This window comes from Diabrotica undecimpunctata, chromosome 3, assembly GCF_040954645.1.
Source record: "Diabrotica undecimpunctata isolate CICGRU chromosome 3, icDiaUnde3, whole genome shotgun sequence".
In the NCBI taxonomy this organism is placed as follows: domain Eukaryota; kingdom Metazoa; phylum Arthropoda; class Insecta; order Coleoptera; family Chrysomelidae; genus Diabrotica; species Diabrotica undecimpunctata.
The window spans coordinates 40404204-40431881 of NC_092805.1; the positions used below are offsets into that span (position 1 = coordinate 40404204).

At 31.9% G+C, this 27678-nt stretch overlaps 1 protein-coding gene across 3 annotated transcripts in view; it reads left to right on the forward strand.

The window, feature by feature from the left end:
• Nucleotides 1-27678, forward strand: part of LOC140436722 (transcription factor Sp9-like) — a 549705-nt gene that overhangs the window by 483106 nt on the left and 38921 nt on the right. The window lies entirely within an intron of this gene.

A 27678-nucleotide genomic window follows, 5' to 3' on the forward strand; every position in this document is an offset into this window, starting at 1 on the left:
AAAATATAGTAATTACGTTATTACCTACTAATTACTTTAAATGTATAAACGGACGTCTAATAGATAAATATTTTTATCATTCGATTCCTTTGACATCAATTTGGAAGCGGACATGAGTACTTAACCACATTATTACTAATGAAAAGCAATTTTTTGTTATTTTTTTAAATTATAATGATCGTCTGTCTATGTTATTCAATCAAATTACAAATGGAATTTTCATATATGTGATAATATTATCAGATGACACTTTTCTACTTTCCTGCATTGTACAGCTTTTTCTTAAAATTAGAAATTTACCGTTCGAATAAGTTGTTGACTCAGTAACTATACTTAATTAAACAAAGGATTAGACGTTTAAGTACAGTGAAGGGTTCTATAATTTAAGCGATATAAGTTTGTATGAAAAATATTGAAATTTAGTGTAAAATAAGGAATATATATATATATATATATATATATATATATATATATATATATATATATATATATATATATATATATATATATATATGTTGAAATGATATTATTTAAAAAATTAATTTATAAGTTGCACATTGGATAGTGTTGGATGTTTGGTTGTTTTAATAAGTTATATACTGGAGAATTTAATAAGAATTATTTATGTGAGGGCATTTTTAATAAATTAGCATATAATAATTATAAAAAGTTGTATTTTAATGTTGTAAATATATTTAAGTGAGCCATGTGCATAGGCAACCAACTATACAGTAAATTGACAGACAGAAATTAATCATAATACGAATATAAAGTGGGGTTATAATAATAATGTTAGTTTAAAATGTTTAATTTATATATATTTAATGATTTAAATGTTTATTCTGACCTGAAAAGCCTAAATGTCAACAAAATTATCAATAGAACATTAACGAATTCTCCAGAATGCAGAATTTGACCTTTATTTATGTTGGAACATTCTGGAATAATGATTATGTCGGTGGATGGAACAGATATTTTTTTCGAGAACATCCATATAGAAGTAATAGAACAAATGGAACATGATCTCTTACCAGATGATTCTAGAACATCCAAAAAGATATAAATACCCGTGATTTGGATTCAAGATGGCCAGTTTATTATGAAAGTTAGTAGAAGATAGACTTATTAAGTTAGTGAAGTCAATTGTTCAGAATTTTCAAGATAGTGCAGTCAGAAAAGTTTTAGTAAGAAAGTAGGTCCAGTCCATTCAGTTACAAATAGTCCAATTGTTTAATATAGTGAGTTAAATGAAGATTAAAAATTATGCATATATTTTAATGCACATTTATAATTATACACAAATAATTATTGAAGATTAAAAAAGTAGATTAGAAGAATATTGGATGGATATTGAAAGAAATTAAATTATATTATGATTGGAGATTAGTATAAATCAACTTATAATAATTGGATATTGATATATTGAAAAGAAGAATAAATATAAATGCTGTTTGCTGGTTTGCTTGGTGGTTTATAAATGCTGGTGAAGAAAAATATATCTTAAATTGGTAGAAGCTGATAATTGGAAAAAGTAATTTCACAAAAACAAGGACAACCGAAGTACGAAGACATTCAGTGGTGATAAGAATCTATATAGTGGAAAACAGTTCATTTAGGCATTCAGTGAAAGAAAGGTACAAAATTTTGTTAATATAATTTAGTTAGTGTCATAACAATTTCAATTTTGAAGATAGTTTGTTTAAATTTTACATTGTATATAGAATTTAATTAGTTTTATAAGAATATCAAATTAAAGATAGTTTATTTTAAATTTACATTGGCTAGGTTAGATATATATGTGTGTTTCATAATAGTTATAATAAAGATAATTTAAAAAGTGCTTACAAACTAATTCTTTGAGAACCGCGATAAACACCCTATATTATTAAAAACACTCAATGCTCATCATTCAAACAAACAACACATCATAACAATATATATATATATACATATATATATATATATATATATATATATATATATATATATATATATATATATATATATATATATATATATATATATATATATATATATTGTTATGATTGTTTATTTTGAGTTCAAACTTAGTTTATTGAGCCAATAAAAAAGAATTATAACTTATTTGTTATCAAAAGTAAAATAATTCTTATATTACCTGTGTTCGATGGATTCAAAAGATTTTCTAGTTGTCTTTTATCGGGAGAGAAGAAAAGGATAAGAATACAAATATATTATATTACAAAGATTTACGTTTCTTTATTTTATATGAACGAATAAAACAATTATTAAATTCTGTCGTTATCTTATCAATCAGCATACAAGAAAATAAATCAAATTATTATGATAATAAGATTATAAAGCTACATACATTTATATTACGTGAAAAACCAATTTTACTTAAAATTTTCTTTACTTAAAAAAAGAAACCACAAAACTTTAAACTTTTGATTAGCCTAACAAAACCTCAGTTCTTAAATTTTAATGCTAATGACCATGATGTCGAAACGATCCTTCATAGATATAAAATTCAATTGTACAAACACTTACAGTTTATTTTCTTCTTGAGTTGTATATTGGAACATACCCAGTAAAGTTCAGTCTCCTCAAAGATGTGATCTCCCCTCTTTGGCACCTCGGCTCCTTCTTTACGTCTCTGCAAACCTCCTTCAGACTACACAAAAAACACCTGATTCACTTCTCCAAACTCCGCTACTTATTTATGACACCAGGACTTCCTTTTGTCAACTTGATGCCGTAAGAATACTTTCACATCTACTTTATAAAATGCCCACGGTAGATACAAGGACCTCTTTTAATCTACTTGTTATCTCCTTCTTCAAACTATTCACTTCTTTTCGTTACGCCGGTATCCAAACTCACGAACCACACCCTATCTTTTAGACAAACGACTGTTTTCTTTCGATGACCAAAATATGACTGACCTCTCCTGTCTCATCATCGACTCCCAAATTCCCATTTAAAAACAACCGTCCAATCAAAAAGCTTAAATTGTGTTTACTATGATTTTGGAAAAGCCTAATTTCGGTTTCAGAGAAAACTAAATAGCTTACTTAAAAATTGGTTTTTTTCAATACATCATTTATAAATATTTCAAAAGATTAGAATATGGTCATTTAATACTCGACTCTACAAACAATGAAAAGATTAACTTACAGGTAAAATGTCTTCTAATTCTAAACAAAGGTTTTTTGATAATTTTGTTTGCAACGGAAACAGGTCGTTTGCCAAACAAATTTCTATTCTTATCTACACTAAATCTTATCTTAAATTAATATATACATTTTTGTTTATAATGATTTCTTAAAATTTTATTCCGATGGATATTTTTATTTATTTTTCTTTGGTTGAGAAAGAAAAAGTATGACAATATATATATATACTCCAAACTTTAGAGAAGTATAAATGTTCCTTTATCGAAACATTCTGTAATTCACTCCGACGACGTCGGCCACATTGAAACTTTCGTCACTGCTATCAATATCTTTTATTTGGGAATAATGTCCCAGTATCGAAAATCCACCGTATCGAAAAGAATTCTATTATATTCTGAAGTAGGTACCCGAGGAAATTACACCAGGTACGGACCCATTTCACTTCAGGCCGTTCATTGTCAACCTCAATCAAAAACATGATTGAACGGCTAAATTGGCCTGAGCAGAAAAACAAGTTTTATGGTGTTATGTGGAAATACACATAACTAACAGATGTTTGTGTTAGAAGGATATTTTTTTCCTTTCCGAAGCACATGTTAACCTGTCTTGGAGAAATATGATACATTTTTACAACCAAAAACAGAATGAAACGAGGGACGGGTATAAAAAAAATCGCGCGTTTTACTACTTCCTTTGGTTTAATGTCGTTCTTTGAAGGAAATTTTACACTTTCAATGTGATTTTTATGACTCAAGATGGGGGGACGTGTCGTATTTACTACAATGTATCATAGTTGTGAAGATTTAAATTAGCAAAAAATATTATTTGCTTTTGTATTAAATAATTTTTATTAAGTATCTGTTTACACAAAAGATATGATAAAAATGAGTATAAAAATTCATAATTGCAATTATTCCTAGTCTTAACCAATCGAAAGAAATCAAATTTAGGACAATGATTGCTTTAGGCTTAGGGCAATGAACATAACCTAAGATTTATTTGGCATCTCCAAGAATTTATATGGAGCAACCGTATGGAAGATGGGAAAGTAGAGATTTTAGAACAATAAAAAAATAGAATATACCTACTACCATAAACTTTACTTAAATTTAAGAGGGTAGGCGCAAAATTTCGGACCAATGCTTTTTAAATGCATTCATTTTTTTTCGAATCCTGAGAAAACTAATAAGTATTTTTGAAAAATTGAAACGCAGAATGAAAGATTATATTATTACTGAGTACCGAAAGTCCCTGAAAACTTCTAGAATGTTTATTTTAATAAGTTACAGGGGTGAGAAAGAAGAGAAAATTTAGTGTAATTTTTAATTTCAAATATCTCATTCAAAAAAACTTTTGGTTTATTCTAATGGACTTTCGGCCCTCAGTAATAACGCATCTTTCATTCTGCATTTAAATTTTTCAAAAATATTTATTAGTTTTTTCAGGATTCGAAAAAAATGAATGCATTTAAAAAGCATTGGCCCGAAATTTTGCGCCTACGCTCTTATTTAAGTTTACTTAAAGTTTATGGTAGTAGGTATATTCTATTTTTTAGTTTTATTTATCTTTTTTATTTATCAGTTTATCTTCATTTTTTAACAATTTTAATAAACTTTGATTTAAAATCCATTAGCATTTATCCTCTTTTGCGCTTGTTGTATCCATTAGTTACACTTATTTATTATACAAATATTTTACTATTTACTTTTTAAAACTGTTTACTTTTTTGGTATTTCAAAACTATACAGTTTCATATAATTTTAATACTTTTTATTATAAATAATAATATATATATTTTTTTAACTGCTACTTTATATAATGTGAGAGTATGAAATTATTGATGATATGGCAACACCGAGCATACATTACATTCAATGCCAAAAAATCTTGAACGTTTTTTCAATTTCAGCTGTTTGTACCGCAGTATAACATATTGCTTTAGATTCATTAATAATGTAAAATTCTCGAATCGTTCGCTTAGACATTTTGGTCGCCTTTTTTTTGAGAAATTGCAAAATTCTGAAAAATGTATAGTCAAAGTAGTTCAACATCAAGCCTTTAAGTTTGAAATTCACATTTATCAAAGGGAAATCTCCATCTTAAATCTAACAACATACCTTTACATCCTTTCATCGATAAAGATGGTCTTCTTCGTGTGGTAGACTTACAAATTTATTGTTTAGTCAGGATAAAAGGCATCTTGTCCTACTTCCTTTCACTCATCATGTTACCAAACTTCTCTTTAAGGACATTCACATTAGATCATTATATTGTGGTCCTCAGCCATTGTTATGCCCGTGAGGGAAAAATTTGGGCCAATTCATGGCAAAAATACTGCCAAAGCTGTTGTTCGTAACTGTGTAATTTGTTTTAAGGCCCATCCTTATTCTGTTAATCCAATAATGAGTGATCTTCCTGCAGCCCATGTACAGCCTTCATTTCCTTTTTCTGTTACTGGGGTTGATTACGCCGGTCCGTTTATTCTTATGGGCAGGCGAGGACGTGTCTTCAAGACTTATAAGGGCTATGTATGTTTATTTAAGGGCCGCACAAGATGCAAGCCGCACAAGACAGAGACAGATGGAAAAGCTTAGGGAAACCTATGTCCAGCAATGGACGCATACAAGTTAATAATAATGATGTTTATTTGTGTGCCTCAGCACAAATGCTTTACACGTAAAACTTGTATTAGACCATTTCACTCAAACTTTTTTGTGAGCCTTGAGATGTTTCATTTCTCGCAACTGCAAACCCACTCAGCTGGTGTCAGATAATGAATCAAATTTAACTGGTGCATTTAATAGACTTAATTTTTTTAAATAAAGATAAAATTAGGGATGAATGCAATTACCACCAAATTTCTTGGAAATTTATTCCTTGTTACACTCTCCACTTCGATGGTATTTGGGAGTCAGGGGTCAAGTCAATGAAATCACATATGAAAAGAGTTCTCTCCAATTATTTACTGACTTAGGAAGATTGTCAAACAGTTCTTGTTCAAATAAAAGGAATACTAAATTCTAGACCTCTTTCCTCTCTTTCCAATGATCCTTCCGATTTGAATCAGCTAACACCTGCTCACTTCTTAATTGACCGACCAATCAACTCAATTCCTGAAGTCGACATATCCAATGAAAGAGAAACTCGTCTACCATTACACGGCTTCATTTTCTTTAGGAACATTTGGAAGATAGTGGTATGGTCTTTAGGTCTTTAGAAGATGTTTCAGAACTTCAACAGAGACAAAAGTGGAAGGTGAATGGGTTCAAACGTTAAGGTAAATACCTTAGTTCTCATCAAAGACAAGCAGCTACCCCCCAAGAAATGGCTTCTTGTTCGAGTACGAGATCTTCACACTGGAAATGATGGCGTTACTAGAGTTGTGTCAGTGCAGACTTCCAATGGTGCTCGTCGAAGGACAGTGCCAAGTATAAGACCCTCTTCCGATTGAAACGGACAAATAATGTGAAAGTGCATTTTTTAAGTAAACTCTATTTCAGCTTATGTATACATATATATTTTACCGTATGTATGTACATCTCACCTTATATATGTATTTTTTTTTGTTATAATGTAAATTGTTTTGAAAGTTACCCCTTTCAAGGTGAGGGGCATGTCTGAACTTCCAGTATTTCAAATCACGCACCAATTAGCACAACATTGTAAAATGAGAATTAATTGTTTTTTCAAGTCATCAACACGTCTTTCATTTCTACAATAATTAAAGTTATTTTCAACAAGAAGTTCAAAACCAGCGCAATATACAGTCCGACCTTTCTTCTAATCCCTTCATACGCATCTTATACACTTTATAAACTTTACTCTATTTTATTATGAGCTTTAATGGAAAGGTATGTCAAAATACTTACTTACTATCTAGGTACTCTCTTTTTGAATATTTAATGAAGCTACCGTGATATCAGACATTAAAAAATGCCGTATAGTTACACATTAACTGACAATTAAACTGGGCATCATCTTCTTAATTAAACTGGAGTACATGCAACCTCAAAAATTTTAACCTTTATACACTATTTATTGAAAAAAAATGCATACTTAAACTTAGTAAATCCATGCTTAGATATTTCTTTCACTTTTAACAATGCCATAGGCAGTCAAAACCTCATAATCTCGCCAATCTATTGTATCGTTTCACTTAAGTAATTTTTAACGCCATTTAATGTTGTGTTAGTTGTTGGAACGGGCACCATGCTGGGAAAACACATCAGCAACGCAGCATGTGTCGCGATGCTCTTTTATTTAGTAACGGTCCGACGCTAAGTAGCCCGAGCCGACTCTGACGCGACGGTTCATCTGAATTACATACACAAGGCGGAATGTTCAATTGGATCTGTTGGTTTTCTTAACATATGTAATCTAATTAAGCAAAAGTGATATGCATTTGTTGGACAGAGACATGAAGTATCATTAAACCAATATCGACATCTGATATGCATGTAAATGAGATACGAAAATACTTTAAATATGTCCCTTTAAGCCGTGAAGTTTTTAAAAAGTAACGTTTTTTAAACTGATTCAAATGTAATATTTTGAAAAAAATAATTGTTTATTTAAATAAGTTATTTATTCTTCTTCAAGTGTTCACATACAACTTTGACAACCAATCACATGATCTTCATTTTGTCTACTGATGTTCGCACTAGTGACATGGTGCTAACTCCTTACCAGGTTTGCCTTCAATTTTGCATTAGATTAATAACTTCAACAAATTATATTTGGTATTTCTCATAACGTGTTTAAAATATTCAAGTTCTTTGTTCTTGATGGTGTTAACAAGTTCGATTCGTTTATCCATTTGGCTCAATACATACTGATTCGTTTTTCTGATAGTCCATCATGGAACTTTTAGCTTTCTTCTGCATGCCCTCATTTTGAACGCTTCCAATCTTTTACGCTTAGCATCTGTCAAATGTTAATACCATACTGATAATATAGCATCGGAGTAAGCTCGTACTAAAATCCCCTTATTACGTCTTGTTTACAACATTTTCAATTTTAGAAAGGCCTGCATCGCCGGCTCAATTCTACATCTGACCTCTTGGGTGTTGTTCCAATGTTCATTCAAAAAAAACTAAGGTATTTATAAGTTGTAACTCTCTCCCTAGAATTATTATTGACTGTGATTCTATCTTCATTGCTTTTATACTCGCGATCCTTGCTTAGTACCATCCATTTTGTCCTTTTAGTTTAAGGTCAAATTCGGCGCTTTTATCACATTTTACCATATTTGATTTTCTTAGTTTATTTTTTTTTATATCAAAAAGCTTTTTCATGATCAATGAAACATGCTTAGGCATCAGCATTAACATTATCATAACGTTGAAGTAGAACTTGCATACTGAATAAAACTTCTCGTTTACAAAACCATTGCTAAAGCCAAACTGTGTGGCAGATAGTTTTTCCTCAGACTTCCGATATATGCACGCATGAATAATTTGTAAAATAGTTTCAACACGCGGTTCTAATCGCACTAATCAATCTATGTTTGTTACATTAATTTTTTCAGCAAAGTACTAAAAGTGTACTTTAAGCAATAATTTGGTATTCTCCACGTTCTATAAATTATATTAAATAGATACACAGTGCAGCAAGGATTTACAGATTTAGGTACTCTTCTGCAAGTATCTTTACAACTTCAACGTAAATATCGTCTGGACCATGGGCTTTTCCGCTTTTGGCTGTGTCAATACATTTTTAACTTTATCTTTCGCAATGCCTTAATATTAAAAGAAAAGAGTTTTAATTTAGCTCTTCCATGCTTTTACTTTTCTTTAGTTGTTATTAATGATTTGCCACTGTCATAATTTACCCGTTAAAATGCCTATTCCACATTTTTGTACAGATTAAAAGATAGCGCTTGGCGTAAAATTTTTTATTTCTATAAATTATTTAACCAATTGTCTAGCAAAAGAAGATTGGCGATCACTTCTTTAAACGCTTCCCTATCTTTTGCATCTTGAAATATCTGTTCAACACCGAGGTTAGTCCAGTTTTTGATATTCCTCAGCCAAGATTTATTTTTTCTTCCCAAGCCTTTTCTTTATGTGGCCCAGAAACGATGTTTTTTTAATTGTGTTCATAAGCTTTCTGCCATAGCCAACTCGTCTTAAAACTTCTTCGTTTGAGACTTCTGCAGTCCAAGGAATTTTAAGAATACGCCTATCTAGCCACATTTCAAATGGCTCCAATTTTTTTACGGATTAGGCTTTCAGAGTCCAAGCTTCCACACCATATAGCAGTTGCGACCATACATAACATATAACGAATCTCAGTCTTATAACCAAAGTTACTTTCTTATTTGTAAACATTTACTTATATTTTATAAATTCTTTTTTAAATATTTTAATTCTGAACTTTGTCTTTTTTGTTTTGACTCTTCATTAGTGATTTTTCTTGAGATATCCTTAGGGATCCTTAATGCAGCCGTTACTTTCTGCATCCTTATGCCGTTGCCCATTCATGGTTCACTTGCCTTTGAGACCGCTTTGTCAATTTCAGGACAAAAGAGTGCCCTTCCACTTACCAAGCTTATCCACTCGAAGCCGTTAACTATTTTCTTGTATTACTTCCTTAATCTTTCATTCTTGTTTGTTTAAAGGTTAAAATACGTTTATTGACGTTTCAATTTCCACTTCGGAAATCTTTCTCAAAATACAAACATTAGTAAATTAAACAAATTTTGTTTTTTTTTTTTTTTGTTACTTAGTGAAAAATTCTTCTAATAATTTAATTTTATCTGACTCATCTATATTGACAATTCAGAAATACCTTATACATTTTAAAGTAGAAGACTTTAAAATGATATTGCCAATATTGTTGAGTTGCGTTCCTGGGACGACTTTACTTATAAGATAGTTCATTCGATTATATGAAATCAACTTTAACTTGAGAATATCCGTCAGAAAAGATCATAACATGTAATTCGTCTTTAAAAAGACAAATACATGCCATGATGACAGTAAAATTCTCCTGTTAGTGATTCCATAGTAAATTTTGTAGTTAAACAAAGTTATATTTTCACTATATTATTTGTTACCTAATTCGTCTCTCTTCGACATTTTGATTTATTGATTATGTTTCTTTGTATCTATTATTTATTTATATTTTTGTTTTAAAAATGAAAGAAGAAAAGTAGTTGACTAAAAGTCATTTTTTAATTTGTCTTTTTTTAATGAAACTAATCTAAACTAATGACTAATATATTTTCTTTTTTTTTTCAGGTAAGTACCCGCTTTGATGAGAAAATTATAATATCCGAAATTGTCAGGTTTGAAAATTGAAAATAAACTTATTTTATACAGACTTTAGGTTTAATAAATGATTTAATTAAGACATTTAAATGACAAAAATTCTAATAGACATTCGAATATTCCATCCCATCCATCCAATGGCGCTACAGCCCAAATCGGGCCTTGGCCTCCTTCAACAGGCTTCTCCAACCATCTCTATTTACCGCTGTTCTTTTCCATGAACGCGTTCCCAGGCAGTTCCTGGCATCCTCATCGACTTCATCTTCCCATCTCTTTTTAGGTCTTCCAACAGGTCTTTTTCCCTGCATTCTTGCATTTAATAATTTTCTGGGGATTCTATTCTCATGCATGCGGACCACGTGCCCTGCCCATCGTAATCTCTGCAGTTTAGTATGTTGTGCTAGAGGTGGTTCGCTATATTGCTCGTATATTTCTCTATTGTACCTAATTCGCCAGTTGTTGTTTTCACTTATTGGGCCCAGGATCCTACGTAATATTTTTCTTTCAAACACATCTAATGCATTGGCAGATTTCTGTGTCACCACCCATCTTTCGCAACCATAACTTACTATGGGCCTGATTATTGTTTTATAGACCCGGAGTTTTGTTTTCCGGTGTACGTCTCGCGATTTGAATATGTGGCCCATCGCGAAATAGGCTTTATTTGCCGGCACAAGCCTTCTATTTATTTCCGGTTCTTCTTCATTGCTTGCGACCAGATCCATTCCTAGGTATGTGAATCTTCGAATATTCCAGGTGTATTTAATTTTTGCTACTCGTGGACTACTTTTCTCTCGCTTCTATGACGTTTATCTCTGTATTTTATCTCTGTACCATTCATTATGAACTAGATTATGAAAAATTAATCTTAGAACACCGGTGCACCGGTGCATTTAGACCCCGTTGCTCAGTACTGGTAGATTATGGGTGGGATCGTTCATAGAGGTGAGAAACACAAGAAAGAATTGATATAAAACATAAAAAAATAGGAAAGAAAAGAATTCTTTAAAAGAAAAGGGCACCCCTCTTTTTAAATGTTTAAATCCCAAATAACAGAAATGGGATGTCCCCAAAACAATGAGAAAAACAAATATCAATAAATTAAAGATGGCAAATTCACTAAATCAAAATATGTTCCAAAATATCAAATATCATTACAATAGACAATTCTCTTTGCAATGGATTATTCTTCTTCTTCTTCCTCTTTATAAGGAATTTTGCTTGTTCATTTACGGATTAATACCTCTATGGAAGTTTGTTACTCCATATTTTGGGCGGTCGTCCGATACTTCTTTTGCCGATTGGTGTTTTAACTATTGCTATTTTGACAAGGTGGGTCTCCTCCATTCTGTTTATGCGGTTATTCCATTCTTTTTTGTGTCCATTTATTTATAAACTGTACGTTACATTTTCTTCTAATGTTTTTACTTTTCTTTGGATCTCTCAGCGTATTTCCTGTAATTCTTCTCAGTACTCTCATCTCTGCCGTTTCCAGTAGTCTTTGCGTTGTGGCTGTGTCGGGTCTTGTTCTTGAGGCATATGTCATTATTGGTCTTACACTGGCCTTATAAATTCTTTATTTCATCTCAGTGTTAATGTGTCTGTTTCGCCATATAGTGTTAAGGCATCCTGCCAGTCTATTTGCTTTTTTTACTTGATCTCTCACTTCTTTGTCCAGGTCTCCATAGTTGGACAGTGTAATTCCCAGGTATTTTATTTTTATTACTTGTTCAATACTGATACCATCAATTTCTATTTTACATCTGGTTGATTTTTGGATGACTACTATTTTTTGCAGACTATCTTCATCTTGGGCTATCAATATTGCGTCGTCTGCGTAACAGAATATTTTTATTTCTTTGTTTCCCATTCTGTATCCTATTCCTTTGTTAACGCTTTTGATGATTTCATCCACGATTAAATTGAAGAGCATGTCCCAAAGTCCCCTTGCCTTATTCCGCTGCCTATTTCTATTATTTCTGTAAGTTGTCCATCTATTCTGACTTTCATTTTGTTGTTTTGGTGGATGTTTTCGATAGTTTTTATAATATTTAGGTGAACTTGTCTATTCTATAGAAGATGGATTATATATTGCAATGGATTAGCTGTGCAAATAAAACTAAACATTATACTAAATGGTAGATACGCAAAAGAGAATAAAAAAACCACTTCTTCGTAAATTCATGTCGATTAAATATGTTTATATATGTATAAGATTTGCAATAAAATTATAAATTAACCTTGAATAAGTAATAAAAAATCTAAAATATGCAATCGTCGTATATGACAACGAATTTAGGAAAATCGATGCCTTTATCCAGTCTCTCGTATTATTGAGTAACTTTTCTAATTTGAAATAATTATTTAAATCGGCGGACAATATATATAAGGACAAATACTCACAATAATTTTGAGCTGCAGAATCAACTGGATGTCGACCTTCTGTTTGGATAACTCTAAATCTGAACTACACCTGGAGTTCTATACTTGATAGAAGGAAAATTAGATTGCCAATAAAGAAAAAACGTGAGATAAAAAGGGACTACATTTGAAGCTAACTTGAAATTAACTTTGACTACGTTTGGACCAACATTGGAATTACGTTAGACCACGTTTGGAATTAACCTTGGGCAATCTTTATACTGACTTAGAAATAACTTGGGATTACTTCGGAATTAACTCTTGACCACGATTAGATTATAGTTGGAATATACCTACGTGGACCAACATTGGATTATACCTGGACCAACATTGGAAATATACTTGAATTTACAGTTGGACTTTGCTTGGGCAATCTTTAAACTATCTTGGATTATGCTTGGACAATATTTGAACTATACTTGGATTATGCTTAGAACTGAATTAGATAAAAAATAACAAGGTAAAAATAGGCGAAAAAAAAACAAGATAAAAATATCAAGAAATACGAAAGGTATCAAAAATATTTCACTCTTTTAAAAAGGTCTCCGAAAACACACTACTTGAACATCACTACATCCTGCTCAGCGAAAAAATTAATTTAGATCAAAAAGATTTTCCTTTTTATAGAAAAATCTTTATAGAGAGGAATACCGTTAATTTGTGTGTAGTCTAAAAGTGAACTTCATGTAACAAAACATCTTTCAGCTATTGTTTGAGAGATTAGTTACTATATGTGCAAACAAAAATGTACCGACAACTTTAGTACAAACAGCGAGGGTAGTTCTAACGGGAAATTATATTATGGCAGCCCAGCCTTAACTTTTAAAAAGGTTTATTACATGTATAGTTTAAATCAAAAAATTTATTGAGATGATTAGGCGTTTTTTGGCCTTTGTTGTACTTTTTAAGATGATCTCGACTACATAAAATTACACCACAAAACTATTGTGTACGGTTGAACTGGTAATAAATTGGAAATTTCAATAAAAGTACAATATACAGGGTTTTTTATTTAAAATGCTAAATAAGTGATGATATCAGAAAAATGGTAAATCTGGCAACGTTACACATATCAAATTTTAATAGAAAAGACAGTTAAGATTTGATTTAAAAAAAAAAACAAATTCATGAAAATTAGCAAGAACAACAATACAAATGAAATATTAACGGTAGGCGGCCAGCAGATTGAGAGAGTAAAAAGATATACTTACTTGGAAACGATAATCACAGAAAATAACGATTATACTGAAGAAATAAGAGTCAGAATTGAAAAAGCACGTGCCAACTTCGTGAAAATGAAAAAGATTTTATGCAGCAAAGATCTGACATTGACCCTCAGAATAAGTCTCATTAAACGCTATGTACACAGTGTACTCTACTATGGAGCTGAATCATGGACATTAAACCGGAATACAATAAATCGACTTAACGCGTTTGAAATGTGGACATTTAGAAGATTGTTAAGGATTCCATGGGTAGATAGAGTCACGAATATAGAAGTGTTAAGGAGAATAGGCAGAGAGAGAGAGAGAGAGAGAAATAAAAGAAAGGAAATTGCGGACATGTGATGAGAGGCGAAAGATACAACATCTTGAGACTCATAATTCAAGGAAAAGTAGAGGGTAGGAGAAGCGTAGGAAGAAGACGCGTTTCCTGGTTGAAGAACCTCAGAGAGTGGTTTAATTGCAGCTCAAGGCAATTGTTCAGAGCAGCTGCCTCGAAGGTCAGAATAGCCATGATGATTGCTAACCTTCGTCGCGGAGATGGCACTTAAAGAAGAAGAAAGACTTTCCGTCTACTCTATATATCTATACTTATACGTATCCTTGTAACCATCTCTAGAAGTAGAAACTTCAATAAAATAGTTATCTTTTACTTTAGATCACAATCACTACTTTATTCGTCAAAATACTGTTATAGTAAATAAAAAAAATCTATTTTTTGAGGATTATTTAGTCATTTTGTCATTCTATACGTTTAAATATATGTGGTATGTGTGTAGGAATATCTGGATTGTTACTACAAAGAAATAATTGATCCTTTATCATGTTAAACCTACAAGCTATAAATTTTATAACAATAAATTTGTAAATATTCATGCAGGTTTTGGACAATTAACTTAATTTGATCACATGCAATATTATTAGTAGGAAAAAGAACACATGTTGCTATCATTTATTTATATAATTATATCTAATTGATTTGTTAACTCAAACAAGCTATTTTCATTGGATTTGTTTTGAGCAATGGTGATAAGCTTATTTATTTCAATATTTCAATTTTTTATATGGCATATATGTAACTACAAAACACGAACAAGGTTGAAGTAATTTGCAGTTTCATTAAATGCATTAAACAACATCAAACTGCAATTGAAAACATTCGTTAGTACAAATATACACATACTTTGATGGAATTAACAAACTAATTTTACTAGCTTTGAAAATGAATGTTTCCAAAGCGACACTGAATAATTGAGTTTTTCTTCTAAAGTGTTGTCATTCAATTAGTTGTTTATTTATATACATGTATATATGCAATTTCTTAAGCATAAATTTGGTTTTGTATGGGCTTATTGCTGTTGGTCTTATAGGGTTCTGACCATGAGCTTATATGATATCAGATTTTTAACTGGGCTTTCGTTTTTTTAAATACTAGAAACTTAGAAACCTGAGTAGTTATTGCGTTCTGCACATACGATGACCTCTATTCTATATAACAATTGAGTTCATCAGAAAGAGAAGGGAAGATAGTATGTTCAACCTAGAACTAGCTGGTTTCTTCCGTTTCTCCCAAATATACATATGTTCAAATATAATAAAAATATAAAGAGCTACAAATTAATTGCGACGTGACAAATATGTTAAAATCGATATTTATTTGTAGCGACAAATTTTAAGTGTACAGGCGACAATCACTCAAAAGACTAAAATCTCAGAACTGGTAAAAAAACATCGATACATGTACTGATATAATTAATCGGTGGTAAAATGAATCAGCCTTGTTAATAAAGACACACAAAATGCAATCCAAAACAATTCAATGAAATATATTATATATAAGTATTAATAAATGCAGTTCAAAAGGAAAATCAGTAATACACTACATATTCAATTAATAGTAAAATTAATACAATTTAGTAAAATCAGCACGTAAATTGTACGCAACAATAGCGATATTAATACAATAAAATAAGTCGTCAATTAATAATAAATCAATAAAATTATTAATACAAACAAGTCAATAATAATTACCGATACAGTAAAACATCTTTAAGCAAACGTAAAATATTCTCAACGGGCAACACAATGTTAAATAAAGTACAGCACAATAAAATGAATTCGCAATAAATGCAAAATGTTCTCAAACGGTTAAAATATTTAACACGCGATAAAATGTAAAATATAGTGTAGCACAAACAATTTCAACTTGCCAAACAATTGAACAATAATGTAACGATTCTATACAGTAAACTCACGTGTGTATCAGCATCAATGTAATGGTTTATATAGGTTGTACTTTACCCCGTTAAACGGTTTCAGCCACAAATGGATTGCGAACCCTCTGGTTCGGTGAAATTCAGGAATCAAAATTAGCCTTTTCACAAGACTCAAGCGAAGTCTCCTAGGAAGCGCGGCCCTTAACAAATGCACATCTGTGTTGGTTGGAAGATAAAACTCGACTATCGCCTTTGGCATATTGAAATCGTCTCTTATCTCTAACACACGTCTGTGTCATTTTGCAGATGGCTCGTCTTGTAATGTGTAGTTTTTACCACAGCTGTATTTTTGTACACGAAATCTTGGCTTGGCTATATCATCATCATCATCATCAATGGCACTACAACTCTTTGTGAGTCTTTGCCGCGTTTACTATTGCCTTCCATGTTTGTCAGTCCTGTGCCAGTAATTCCCATCATAGCTTGGCTATATATACGGGGAGAATTAAAATTAACACAAGTCTGTTGATATTTCATAAATGTTTATGTATGTTTGCTAAACTGCAACAGTAATCAATTGCTTTATTTATGATATCTTCCAAATGTTATAAAGGATCGGTGAAAGCACACCACCCAGAAGAACTTTCTTTCCTTTCTATATCTTTAGTTGTCATTTCTTGTATCTGTACTAGTACTCTTTAATCATAGTAACTACTTGAAATAGTGTTAATATCTTTAGTCATTTCCGGATTGGAAATCGAAACGTTTATTATATTAAACGTAATTTAAGTTCAAATTGGTTGCCTGTAGTAATTACTCTATTGTATCTAAATTTCTGTTGTGTCTATTGTGTCTAAATCTCATAGAAATGGGTACGTTTTGACCCACTATATGTCCATATTTTATGTTGGCTTGACTCCAATACAGATTTTTATTATTCTGGATGTCCCTAGTGTCAAGTCCTGAAATGTAATAATTCTATAAGTTTGTCATGTTTGATGGTGTCGAACGCTTTCTCATAGTCAATAAAGCAGGTGTTAATATCTTTTTTTTAATCCGGGCATTTGTGAACCAAGACTGAAATTACATAAAGGGGCTATCACGTTCCAAAATTGCATCTAAAACCGAACTGTGTTTTACCTTTACTTTGTTCTGATTTTGTTCGTATTCTGGAATTGATAATACGCAATACCACTTTGAGGTTGTGGTTTATTAAATTTATAAGGCGATATTTACTGCACGTCTTCGAACTTGGGAAGTATCACAAATCTAAAGTTCAACTAGTCCAATGGAATTCGATTGGTATCGTATATCTTATTGACTAGATCTAACATTACATTCAGGTTGTTCTTGTTAAAAAGTTTTAAAAATTCAACTTGCATTTCATCGCATCCTGTTGCTTTCCCATCTTTCGTATGACCTTTAGCTTTTGCCAGCTCACTTTTCAATATCTTTGGCTTATCCAGGTTACATCACAATAACCCGTGAACAAATTTTTAATGTAAATTTTTCTGTAACTGTTCTTCTCATCTACTAAAAACTAAAAATTCTCATCTACTAACTGTCCATCTGTCCTTTCTTGTACAGTAAGTACCTATAAGAAAACTTTTTGATTTTTTTTATGCATTTTAAAGCATTATGCATTTTATTTTATGCATTTAAGCTTTCGTGTCCTCAGTCTAGCTGTTCTATCTTTTCTATCTATTCGTGTCTAGGATTGTAATTATTTTTTCTTCTTCTGTCCATAAGACATAATATTTCGTCTCGATCCACTCGTTCTTTTTATTTTGTTCGGAGTAATCAATCACTACTTTCGCACCGTTGCATATAGCGTCCCTTAAGTTGATCCAGTCTCTTTCGATATCATTGGTTGTGACTGTTAGGGCAACATTATTATTATTAATGTTTTTTGTAAGCTTGACTTTTATCTCGGGATTTCTAAGTTGATCCATATCTAATATTTTGTTATTCTGTTTCTGGAGTAGTGTTTTTAGCCGAACCCTAAAGTGGAGTCTGATCAGGATTTATATTAGCTCCAGGATATGTTTTGGATGTTATTATTGCTTTACGAAATCATTTCTTTAATGTTACAACTTAAAACTGATTTCTAACGATGTGCCTCGATTTGTCTTGTGGGAACTTCCAAGTGTACATCCTTCTTAATAGCGACTTAAACCAAATGTTAGTGATAATTAAGTTTTTCTCTTCTGGCAAAATTGTATTAGTCGATCACATCGTTCGTTTCTTTTTCCCAACCCATACTTGCCAACTACGTCATCGACTTCGCGTTATCCGAGCTAAAATCTCCCCTTACTATGGTTAACAGTAACAGTGGCTGGTAGGAAAATCTCCAATTTAAAATTTGCTGATGACACTACACTTATAGCAGCAAATGAGCAAGAAATGTTTAATCTCCTGCGAAGAGTTGAGTATAAAAACTATAAAGTTAGTCTGAAAATCAATAAAGCTAAGACAAAAATATTGGTGGTCGACAGATTCCACACTTGTCTATCTCGGGTCGAGTAGTATAACGATGCTAAATGTGAAGCAAAAGTTCGGAGACGTATTGGTATGGCAAAAATGCGATGAGTCACCTAATTAAAGTTTAAAAAGACAGATCTATCTCTCAAAATATCAAGATGAGACTGATGAATGCCATTGTATTCTCAATATTTCTATACGGGGCAGAGACTTGGACTCTTCGCGGACGCGAGCGCCAAAAAATTGATGCCTTTGAGATGTGGTGCTGGAGAAGAATTCTGCGCATACATTAGACAGCTCATAGGACAAACGTTTCCATCTTAAACCAACTCGAAATTAAAAAAATAGATTTTCTTTTAGTATTTTACCTATCCTAGAGACGGTGTTACCTTTTTTTGAAACACTCTGTATATACTTACGGTTAGTATTAAGAGTACATAAATTTAGAGTATAGACTGTAATATTTCGCCAGGTAAGATTGACTCACCCACCAAGGCTGATTCAACTCAGGTCAATGAGCCAGGGAAACCATACGTCATAAGAACCGACACTTTTATTAAAAATGCTACCGGGAATACAACAATAAAAAAGCCAGCTATCTTTTATCGTCCCGTCAAAAGCTAAAGTGGCCTCACAATTATCAACATTAGTTTGGACGTTGGTTTCTTGTAACTTTTCATGTATATCCATTACATGGTGACTGACACTCTTTCTTGGTTCAAGCGCCGGCTTTTATGTCGACCTTTTGATGGTCGAATTTGGTGATTTATTCTGATTGTTTTTTGTTGCTGGAGGTCAACCGAAGCAATTATTGGTCGTGATGATTCGTTAAAATCATTTTTGAGTGCCTCGTAATAGAAAGTAGAAGTAAGAATAAGAATTATTTTTAGCTCACACAAATATTTTTATTTATTCTCATATAAAACCGGCCATATTATCCCATTTTCTATTTTTTTTTTTGGTTAAATTGTTAAATTTGTCTGTATCAGGAAAATTCCTAATGTCTAATGTGATTAAAATAACTGATAATCTTATATATTCTATCAAGTGATAAACTGATTGGTGGCATTACTAGAATTGAAGACACTTTAAATCTGGCGGATTTTTACAAAAAAAATTGAAATATAGTCACCACAAAATATTTGCGAATACAGGTTAAATAAGAGCGTAACTACAAGACATTCCTGTCTGAATTTAGTTTATATATCAATTTCTTTTGAAACTTCGTGGTCAAGGCTTGGTAAACCCTTTTTACCCTTGTTTGCACATTTGAGTAATACTGTTCATTCTGTTGTGTTGTGATAATGCCTTATCGAAATCTAGACAGTATACAAAAAATATCTTTATTTGTGATTTGGCTTCGTTGCCTCCCTCGCATCCTCCCTCTTATCCTGTAGATAGACACATCAGAATATTTTTCACTCTTATGAAATATTTGTGTGTATTTATTTTTCCCAACAGAGGTTATTAATGTGTAATATTTTAATGTGTAATGTGTAATATTATAATATAGTTTCTTTTATTCATTGTTTTAAATTTTGTAAATTAATATTTGAGTAGCGCTTCAAATAGCGCTACTCTCATTAAATGTGATTAAGTGTTACTGACTTTTAATGAAATAAAAATATTAAAATATGCAAAAGACGATATTCCCGCTGACAATATTTTTGTAACCTTACAGTGATGTTTTATACCGAACAAGTCTAAAACTGTATCCAACTATCACATAAACCTTTTGTCGACCGAATAATCCTAAAACAAGCTTATTAATGAGAATTAATCGTTTTAAAAATTGCCGCCAAATTAATCTCGAAAAGTTTTACGCAGAACCTAATAAGCATAAGATGAATAATGGTTCCAGATGTTGTTTTCTTCTACCGGGAATTCGAAATGTTGTGGTCGTGGTTGGGTCCTTAATGAAAAATAATGTGCATTGATGTGTTAGCACAATTCGCATTTCCTGTTGGAAATTGATTTTGCTTCATGATTTCACGGTATTTTGTTTTGATGGCTGTATTAATTTTAATCGTACTGATCATAAATCAACCCCAGGAGGCTTGAATATTTACATAAAAATCAATATAGACTTCCTTGATAGTTTTTAGAAATAAAGCTGTTTAGGTAATATCTCATTTTTTTAATACCACGTTTCGAATTTTAGAGCCGTTTTTTTAAGTTTTAAGGTAAATAAAAATACTCTCTTCTAATAGTGACACTCCTGAGTGTCACTTTAATATTAAAAATTTGACGATCTTGTTATTCAAGAATAACTATAAAAGAGTTGTCAGCCTTTTTAAAATGCATTCCTAGTAGAATTTTTTTGAAGATAGCTTTATTACATAAAATCCAACCTGGTCTATCAAAAAGCCAGAAGCTCTTTTACCGGTCTTAGGAAGATTATCTGTAACTTATCTATAGGTATCAATATACGCATAAGAATTGTCAGATAACACAGTCTTTAGTGTCCTCCACTACGGATTAGAAAGATGGAATCTTACTGAATGTGCCATAAAACGAATGTGATACTACTGACATATGTTAAGGGTCTTAATATACACTATACAACTAACACAACCATTCTCCAGACGCTAAGAAAAGACAAAGGAATTATTAACACCGAAAAGAAGAGAAAATTGGTCTACCTTGGCCACATTATACGTAATAATAAATAACAACTTCCAAAGTTGATTCTACAAAGCAAGATTAAGGACAAGAGAGGTCCTGGACGCAGATCTTAGGAAATGGATTGGTAAAAGGTTAACTGATCTATTTCATGCTGCTGCGAACAGAATAAGATGTATTAATTCGGTCGCAAACATCACTATAACATAGACACCTTTAGAAAAAGAAATCTATCATTATCATTTTCTTTGCCTTTATCCCTATGTAATATCAGCTTCCCTAATTACATTTCCCCTGTCACCCCAGATATTGTTTGGAATTCCTCTTCTACTCGTCCCAGGAACCCGTAGATCAGCAATTATTCGTATTGGGTGATTAACGTCTCGACCAAACCATCTTAACCTATGCTCCTTCATTTTGGTATCAATTGTTGCCACCCATAGACTTCCTCTAATATATCCATTCTTACTTTTATCCTTTTTTGTCACTCCACTCATCCATCTAGGCATTCTCGTTTCCGCACGTGTATTTGTTGTTCCTCTTTCTTTTTAACTACTTAACATTCAGTTCCGTATATCATAAATGGTCTTATAGGTTTCTTTATACAATTTTCCCTTCCTGTGAATAAAATATGTTGTATATACGTTTCATCCTTATATGTTTTTAGTTTGTGTATGCTAGGATTATATTTAACGACCAAGTCTCAGCATTAAAATAAGAAGAGGTATAAGGACACTTGCTGTGTTCTAAGCAATTTAACCTGCATTCAGAATTACTATTTAAAGTAAATTTTAAAAAGTCAGTGTAGAAATAAAAGTTTGAATTGATCAAGTCAGACACGTTATGAATTCGGAATAATGATAAATTAAAAAAGACGATCTTAATCCAACTGTTTCCATAAATCTCTGTCATTGAATTCTTCGTCTTTAATACTCCAACTTAGCATAAATTATTCTACGTCGTTTCTTTAAAGGCTTCTAAGCCAACCTTCTAGCGCCAATTCTTTCTTTTGTGGAGCTCTATTTTTCTATTTTTTATGCATTTGCTCCCCATTTCTTATTTTGTCCATTTTTGTTAGTTGCAGCGATCTCGTTGCTGTTTTTTAGTGTATTATTCTTATTGCTGCCCATTTTGTAGTTGTGGCATCGTTGTCTTTTTAAAATAAATATGGCTTACATCATAAATTAAAAATGAAAATTAAATTAATTAAAGTAATTACATTATCCAACAAATACTAATTTGCTTGTTGTTATTTTGCCTGAAATTTTATTACCATTAAAACTAAATAAATTATTCAGTAGGTATATAGATAACTCCAGTTTAAATATTCAAATCGCTCATAAATTTTCAGCTACTAATAAATGGAAGAAACATTATCATGCTATTTAGTCATCCATATTATTTGTCAAAAGTAACATTTAACACTGACGCCTAAAGGACGATATTTATGTCCTGATAAAAGTGCTTTTAGTTGATATCTCTTACAATTTGAAGTACGTAATTGATAACAAAAGTTTGGTTTAAATTTAAAACATTTATAGAATCGTTATACTTGTCCAAGGGAAACAAATTATATTAAAAAAGGTTAATGTTATGTGATAAAAAGCAAAAAGAAACATTGCAAACGGAAACATTTGGAGGTGTCATCATCTTCAGTTAGTGGCAGTTCCGTTTTGAAAAGGTCAGGTATTACTTTTCCCCAAACATTCTCCTTCCTCCCAACCACATATAAGATTTAGACCTGCTAATCTTAAGTCCTCCCCCGTCAATAACCCGTCTCCAATACTCTCACTTCACTTTTTCTCCATCATTTCTTTGCTCTCCTCTACTAACACGATATCAACAGCAAAGAGTATTGACCAAGGAACCACCTCCCTTACTTTCTCTGTCCCTCATACATATCCTTCACGAACCTTACGTACTTCTCAAGAACCCATTTCTCTCTCATACACCTCCATAACTCTTCTCCAGGAACTGTGTCGTACGTAGTCTTAAGATCTATAAATACTAATAGATAATAGATACTCATATTTCTTTATCAATTGTCTCAAAGCAAACAAGGCATTAGTTGTCCTCCTTGACACAAACCCAAACTGTTCTCTTCCAAATTTTCATTATGTGCGATATTAATTTTATACTTCTACAGTTCTTACAGTCCTAAATGTCCTCTTTATCTTTGCAGAATGATACCATCACACTTTCTCTATGTGCATTGGGCAACCTTTCTTTCTCATATATCCTACTCATCATTTACCCTTCTTCTTCTAGAGCCTTCCAAACCTCCACAGGTATTTCATCAGGTCCTTCATCCTATTTAACGCCTCGACAACTTTATCTTTCGCTATCCTCGTTATTAAATTTTCATTCGGGATCCCCCATCCTTTGTCTCTCCTCTGGTGTTCTTCATTTAGCAATTTTCTATTTTAAGATTGGTTCTTAACGCTCCTTCACCCACACTCTTAATCTGCCGCATGTGCATTAAGTCCTTTGATGACTTGTCCCTTGCTTTAGCAATGCTGTATAACCATTTCATCCCCTCGGGTGTTTCCAACTCTTCATACAGCTAAGCAGATAATCTTACCTTAGCAGTAGCTACAACGCGCTTTGCTTCTCTTTTTGCCACCTTGTATATATCCTTATCTTCCTCTCTTTTAGACCTGCCATTCCTCTTTCTAGCCTCTATCTTCTCTCTAACCTTCTGTTGCACTTCATCGTTCCACCACCAAGTTTCTTTGTCTCTAGGAGGCCCTTTACCAGATGTTTTTCCTAGCACTTCCTCTCCCGCTTGCATCACAAGTTTACTGTTGGCTTTCCATCACTTATTTACTGAATTTTTTCCTTAAGCTCTTCCAGCATTCTACTCTTGAAGACTATTGCCAAATCCTTATCCTTCAACTTCCACCACCTTACTTTTTGGTGCCTCACCTGTATCTCCGTATCCACTATCATTGGTCGACTAGCTACGCACTTAGCCTTTATCACATTACAGTTGATATTTAGCTGACTTCTTCTACACAGCATAAAATCTATCTGACTTTCCCTTCCCCCGCTACTATATTTCATCATTTGCCAATAAATTTCGGAAACAATTCAAACAAGGAAGCCTTTAATAGACCAATAGGGATTTTTAAGAAATGGTTATAAAATTTTAATAGAAAGGAAGCGTTCTAATTGAACGCAAATGCAGTACTGATCCTCCAGTTATCTTGACAACTAATATGAACCAAGTAAGGCTAATATAAAACCTTTAAAAGGAATTCGCCGTAAAATCTCTCTAAGAAGGAGTTTGATTGAAAAGTCTACTCGAAGAATTTTTAGAAATTGGGTGGTTTTCCACAGAAAATGGAGATTGAGCAACGCCTGAATAAAACAGACAAGCAGCAAGCATTGTTTACTATACTTCACTATTAGTTTTATAAAAAACCTTTATTTTTTTCAAATGTGTTGTTTGCGGATGAATGCACATCCATTTCAATATATTTATTATTCTACAGATAAATCATTTTCTTGGTTTTAAACGATGATATATCATCATAGAAGCCTTGACAATCTAGTTAAACGGGATTATTATGGTTATGCACTTGTGAGCGCATTAAACACATTTTTAGTCGCAAAAAAACTTAAACTCTCAATATTTGAATTTTTGTTATTAAATTTTTCATGTTTAGTTTAGCTTCAACGCCTTTTTTGTAGCGAATACTCTTAAAATAATGTACACAGTATAATCATAAAGTATGAGAATAACTAATGGCTATTTATTTAATCTCTGTAGGTGGCCCCATCACAAATTTTAAAATAGCACCTAGATGAGTTACAGCGTAAGTCGAAAATCCAGCAGACGAACCATCATAATAATATATTGACACATGAATATGTATGTAAACGGTGGGTCAAATAATTAATTTGATATTTTTCCCAGGAGCTACACGGCTACCTACGCTAGTTTCTCATTAAGGCCAGAGCCCTCGTTCTCGGAAATAATTAATTTTTCAGGTAATAAATAAAGAGGGAATACAGAAGCAAGTTCCCGTCCGAGGCCTACGCATTTTTATGGATGAAGGATTGGTGTTCCTATTAAAGTCCAGATTGGGCAGGCTACTGGTTTTAATTTAAACTCGGCCGTGTCGTTTTGTATTCGTAGATAAGTTTTATTAAGTCAAGTTTTAAAAATACACGGTTCTAATTGTTACCTACTACAAATATCAATTGCCATAAGTATTCATTGTTAAACATCCACTTAAACAGGCCAATAGATCTCTACTATAAATATGTACCAAGTCATTCTGAAAAATCATACGTTTTTATTGAAAACACAGCTTATAATGTGTATTTTGCCTTTTATGCCTGTTATTTGTATATCTTATTTTTGTTAATTGTTTGTTTGTCTATATGCTTCTTCTTTTTCTATGAATTTTTGTTCCTGGATGCATTTCTTATAATAGATCTCTCATTCTTTGTCCCGAATATTTCCAAGTTAAATTATTTCTCTTTCGTTTGAATTTTGTGTGAGATCGCCAGTGACGGCTCGTGTCACTTTAAGAAGGTAGTGTCAGAATTCGGGCAGCTGCCTAAATTTTTAGTAAAGGGTTGACGATATTTTCAAAAAGTTATAAAATAGAGATTAAAAAAAATAGGCGCGGATACTTTTACATTAACTACTATCAGTATCTGTTATTTCTGGGGTGCCAAGAAATTGTCCAAAATTTATCAAAACAGTTCCGTAAATTAATTAACAATAAAAAAACTCAGCTTACCACCAGTATTTACTGCTGATAGTACTTAAGTTTGTTATTACGATTGAGTCTCTAGAGTCTATTTTCAAAATTATAAATGTAGATATATATGTAGACCATTCTTCTTTCCTTTTTGGTTGCAAAGTTTTTAATGATTCTATTATTAAAATTATCTATGCCATTTAGAAAATGTTTTTCTATAGATGGTATACCTAAAGCACTAAGTCGTTCTTCCTTCATGGTATTTCTAAGGAATATTCTAATTCATTTTAGCATCAAAAAACAGCATTCTGCTCAGATATTGACACAGTAATTAAAATACTTAAAAATTTAATATTTTCTTCAAATAAACATTTTAAACCTTTATCATTTAATAAAACTGATAGCGGAACAGCCCCAGATGTAGTAACTTAATTCGTCTCTCTGATACAGTACTTGTAATTCATTTCAAGTACTGTATCATTTTGTAATATTTCATTAAGAAATAATTCGGGGAACTGATGTTTATAAGCAGAAAACTTCTCCGACGTAAATGAATTAGAAGCAACTAAACTTGTATCATTTTGTAATATTTCATTAAGAAATAATTCGGGGAACTGATGTTTATAAGCAGAAAACTTCTCCGACGTAAATGAATTAGAAGCAACTAAACTTTTTCCACTCTAACAGAATCAGTGCATATTTTTTGCTATTTATGAAAAATAATTTCCCCGTGAGGCATTATTTTATAAAAAATAAATAACCAAAATACAAAATGTTTATCCCGACACTTTAATTTATAACCATTTGCTTGATTATTGTACGAAAAATCACGTAAAGTACTTTGTATAATTTCCATAACTGCAATGAGGTCTTTTCTATTTTCATAAACAGTATAAACATCCTGTGATTAAAAATTCCAACGTGTTTGGAAATTGATTTGGCATTATGTACGTCCAGCACGTAAAATCTCAAAAAGCTCTCAACACCTCGTCCTTTACACAAATATCGGAAAACTATAACTAACTGAAATCCACCAGCAACGTCTGCCGTTTCATCGAAAATCACTGCAATACAAGAAAAATTTTCAATTTCTTTCCTAATTTTCTCGTGATAAACATCTAACATGCACCCAAGAAGTTAATTTTGGATTTTTTTGAGGTACATTTAACAGATTTGGAACTTCTAATTTAAACCTTGAAGTCGTTGTCTAATTCGGCGTTCAAATTGACCAGCTTCTTAAATATGCGTCGAATTAGATTATTCCCCAAGATTATTTCGTCGAATAACCCCCGCTGTGGGTGGCCGAAAGTTGTATTACACACACAGTTACTAGATTTTATATAATTTATGAAGATAAAAAGGAATACACACACAAAATAGCAGAAATTAAGACGTTTTAAAGATAAAAAATATGTTTCTGCATAACGATGAACTGGCTCTATGGCACTACCTCACAACGGTAATATTTTCCAATATTCTGAAATTCTTTCACTTACATATGTTTCTAGGCTTAAACAGATTTGCTCACATTCTTCATTATTTAAGTTTATGATCTATTTTTTCATTTTTGTCTA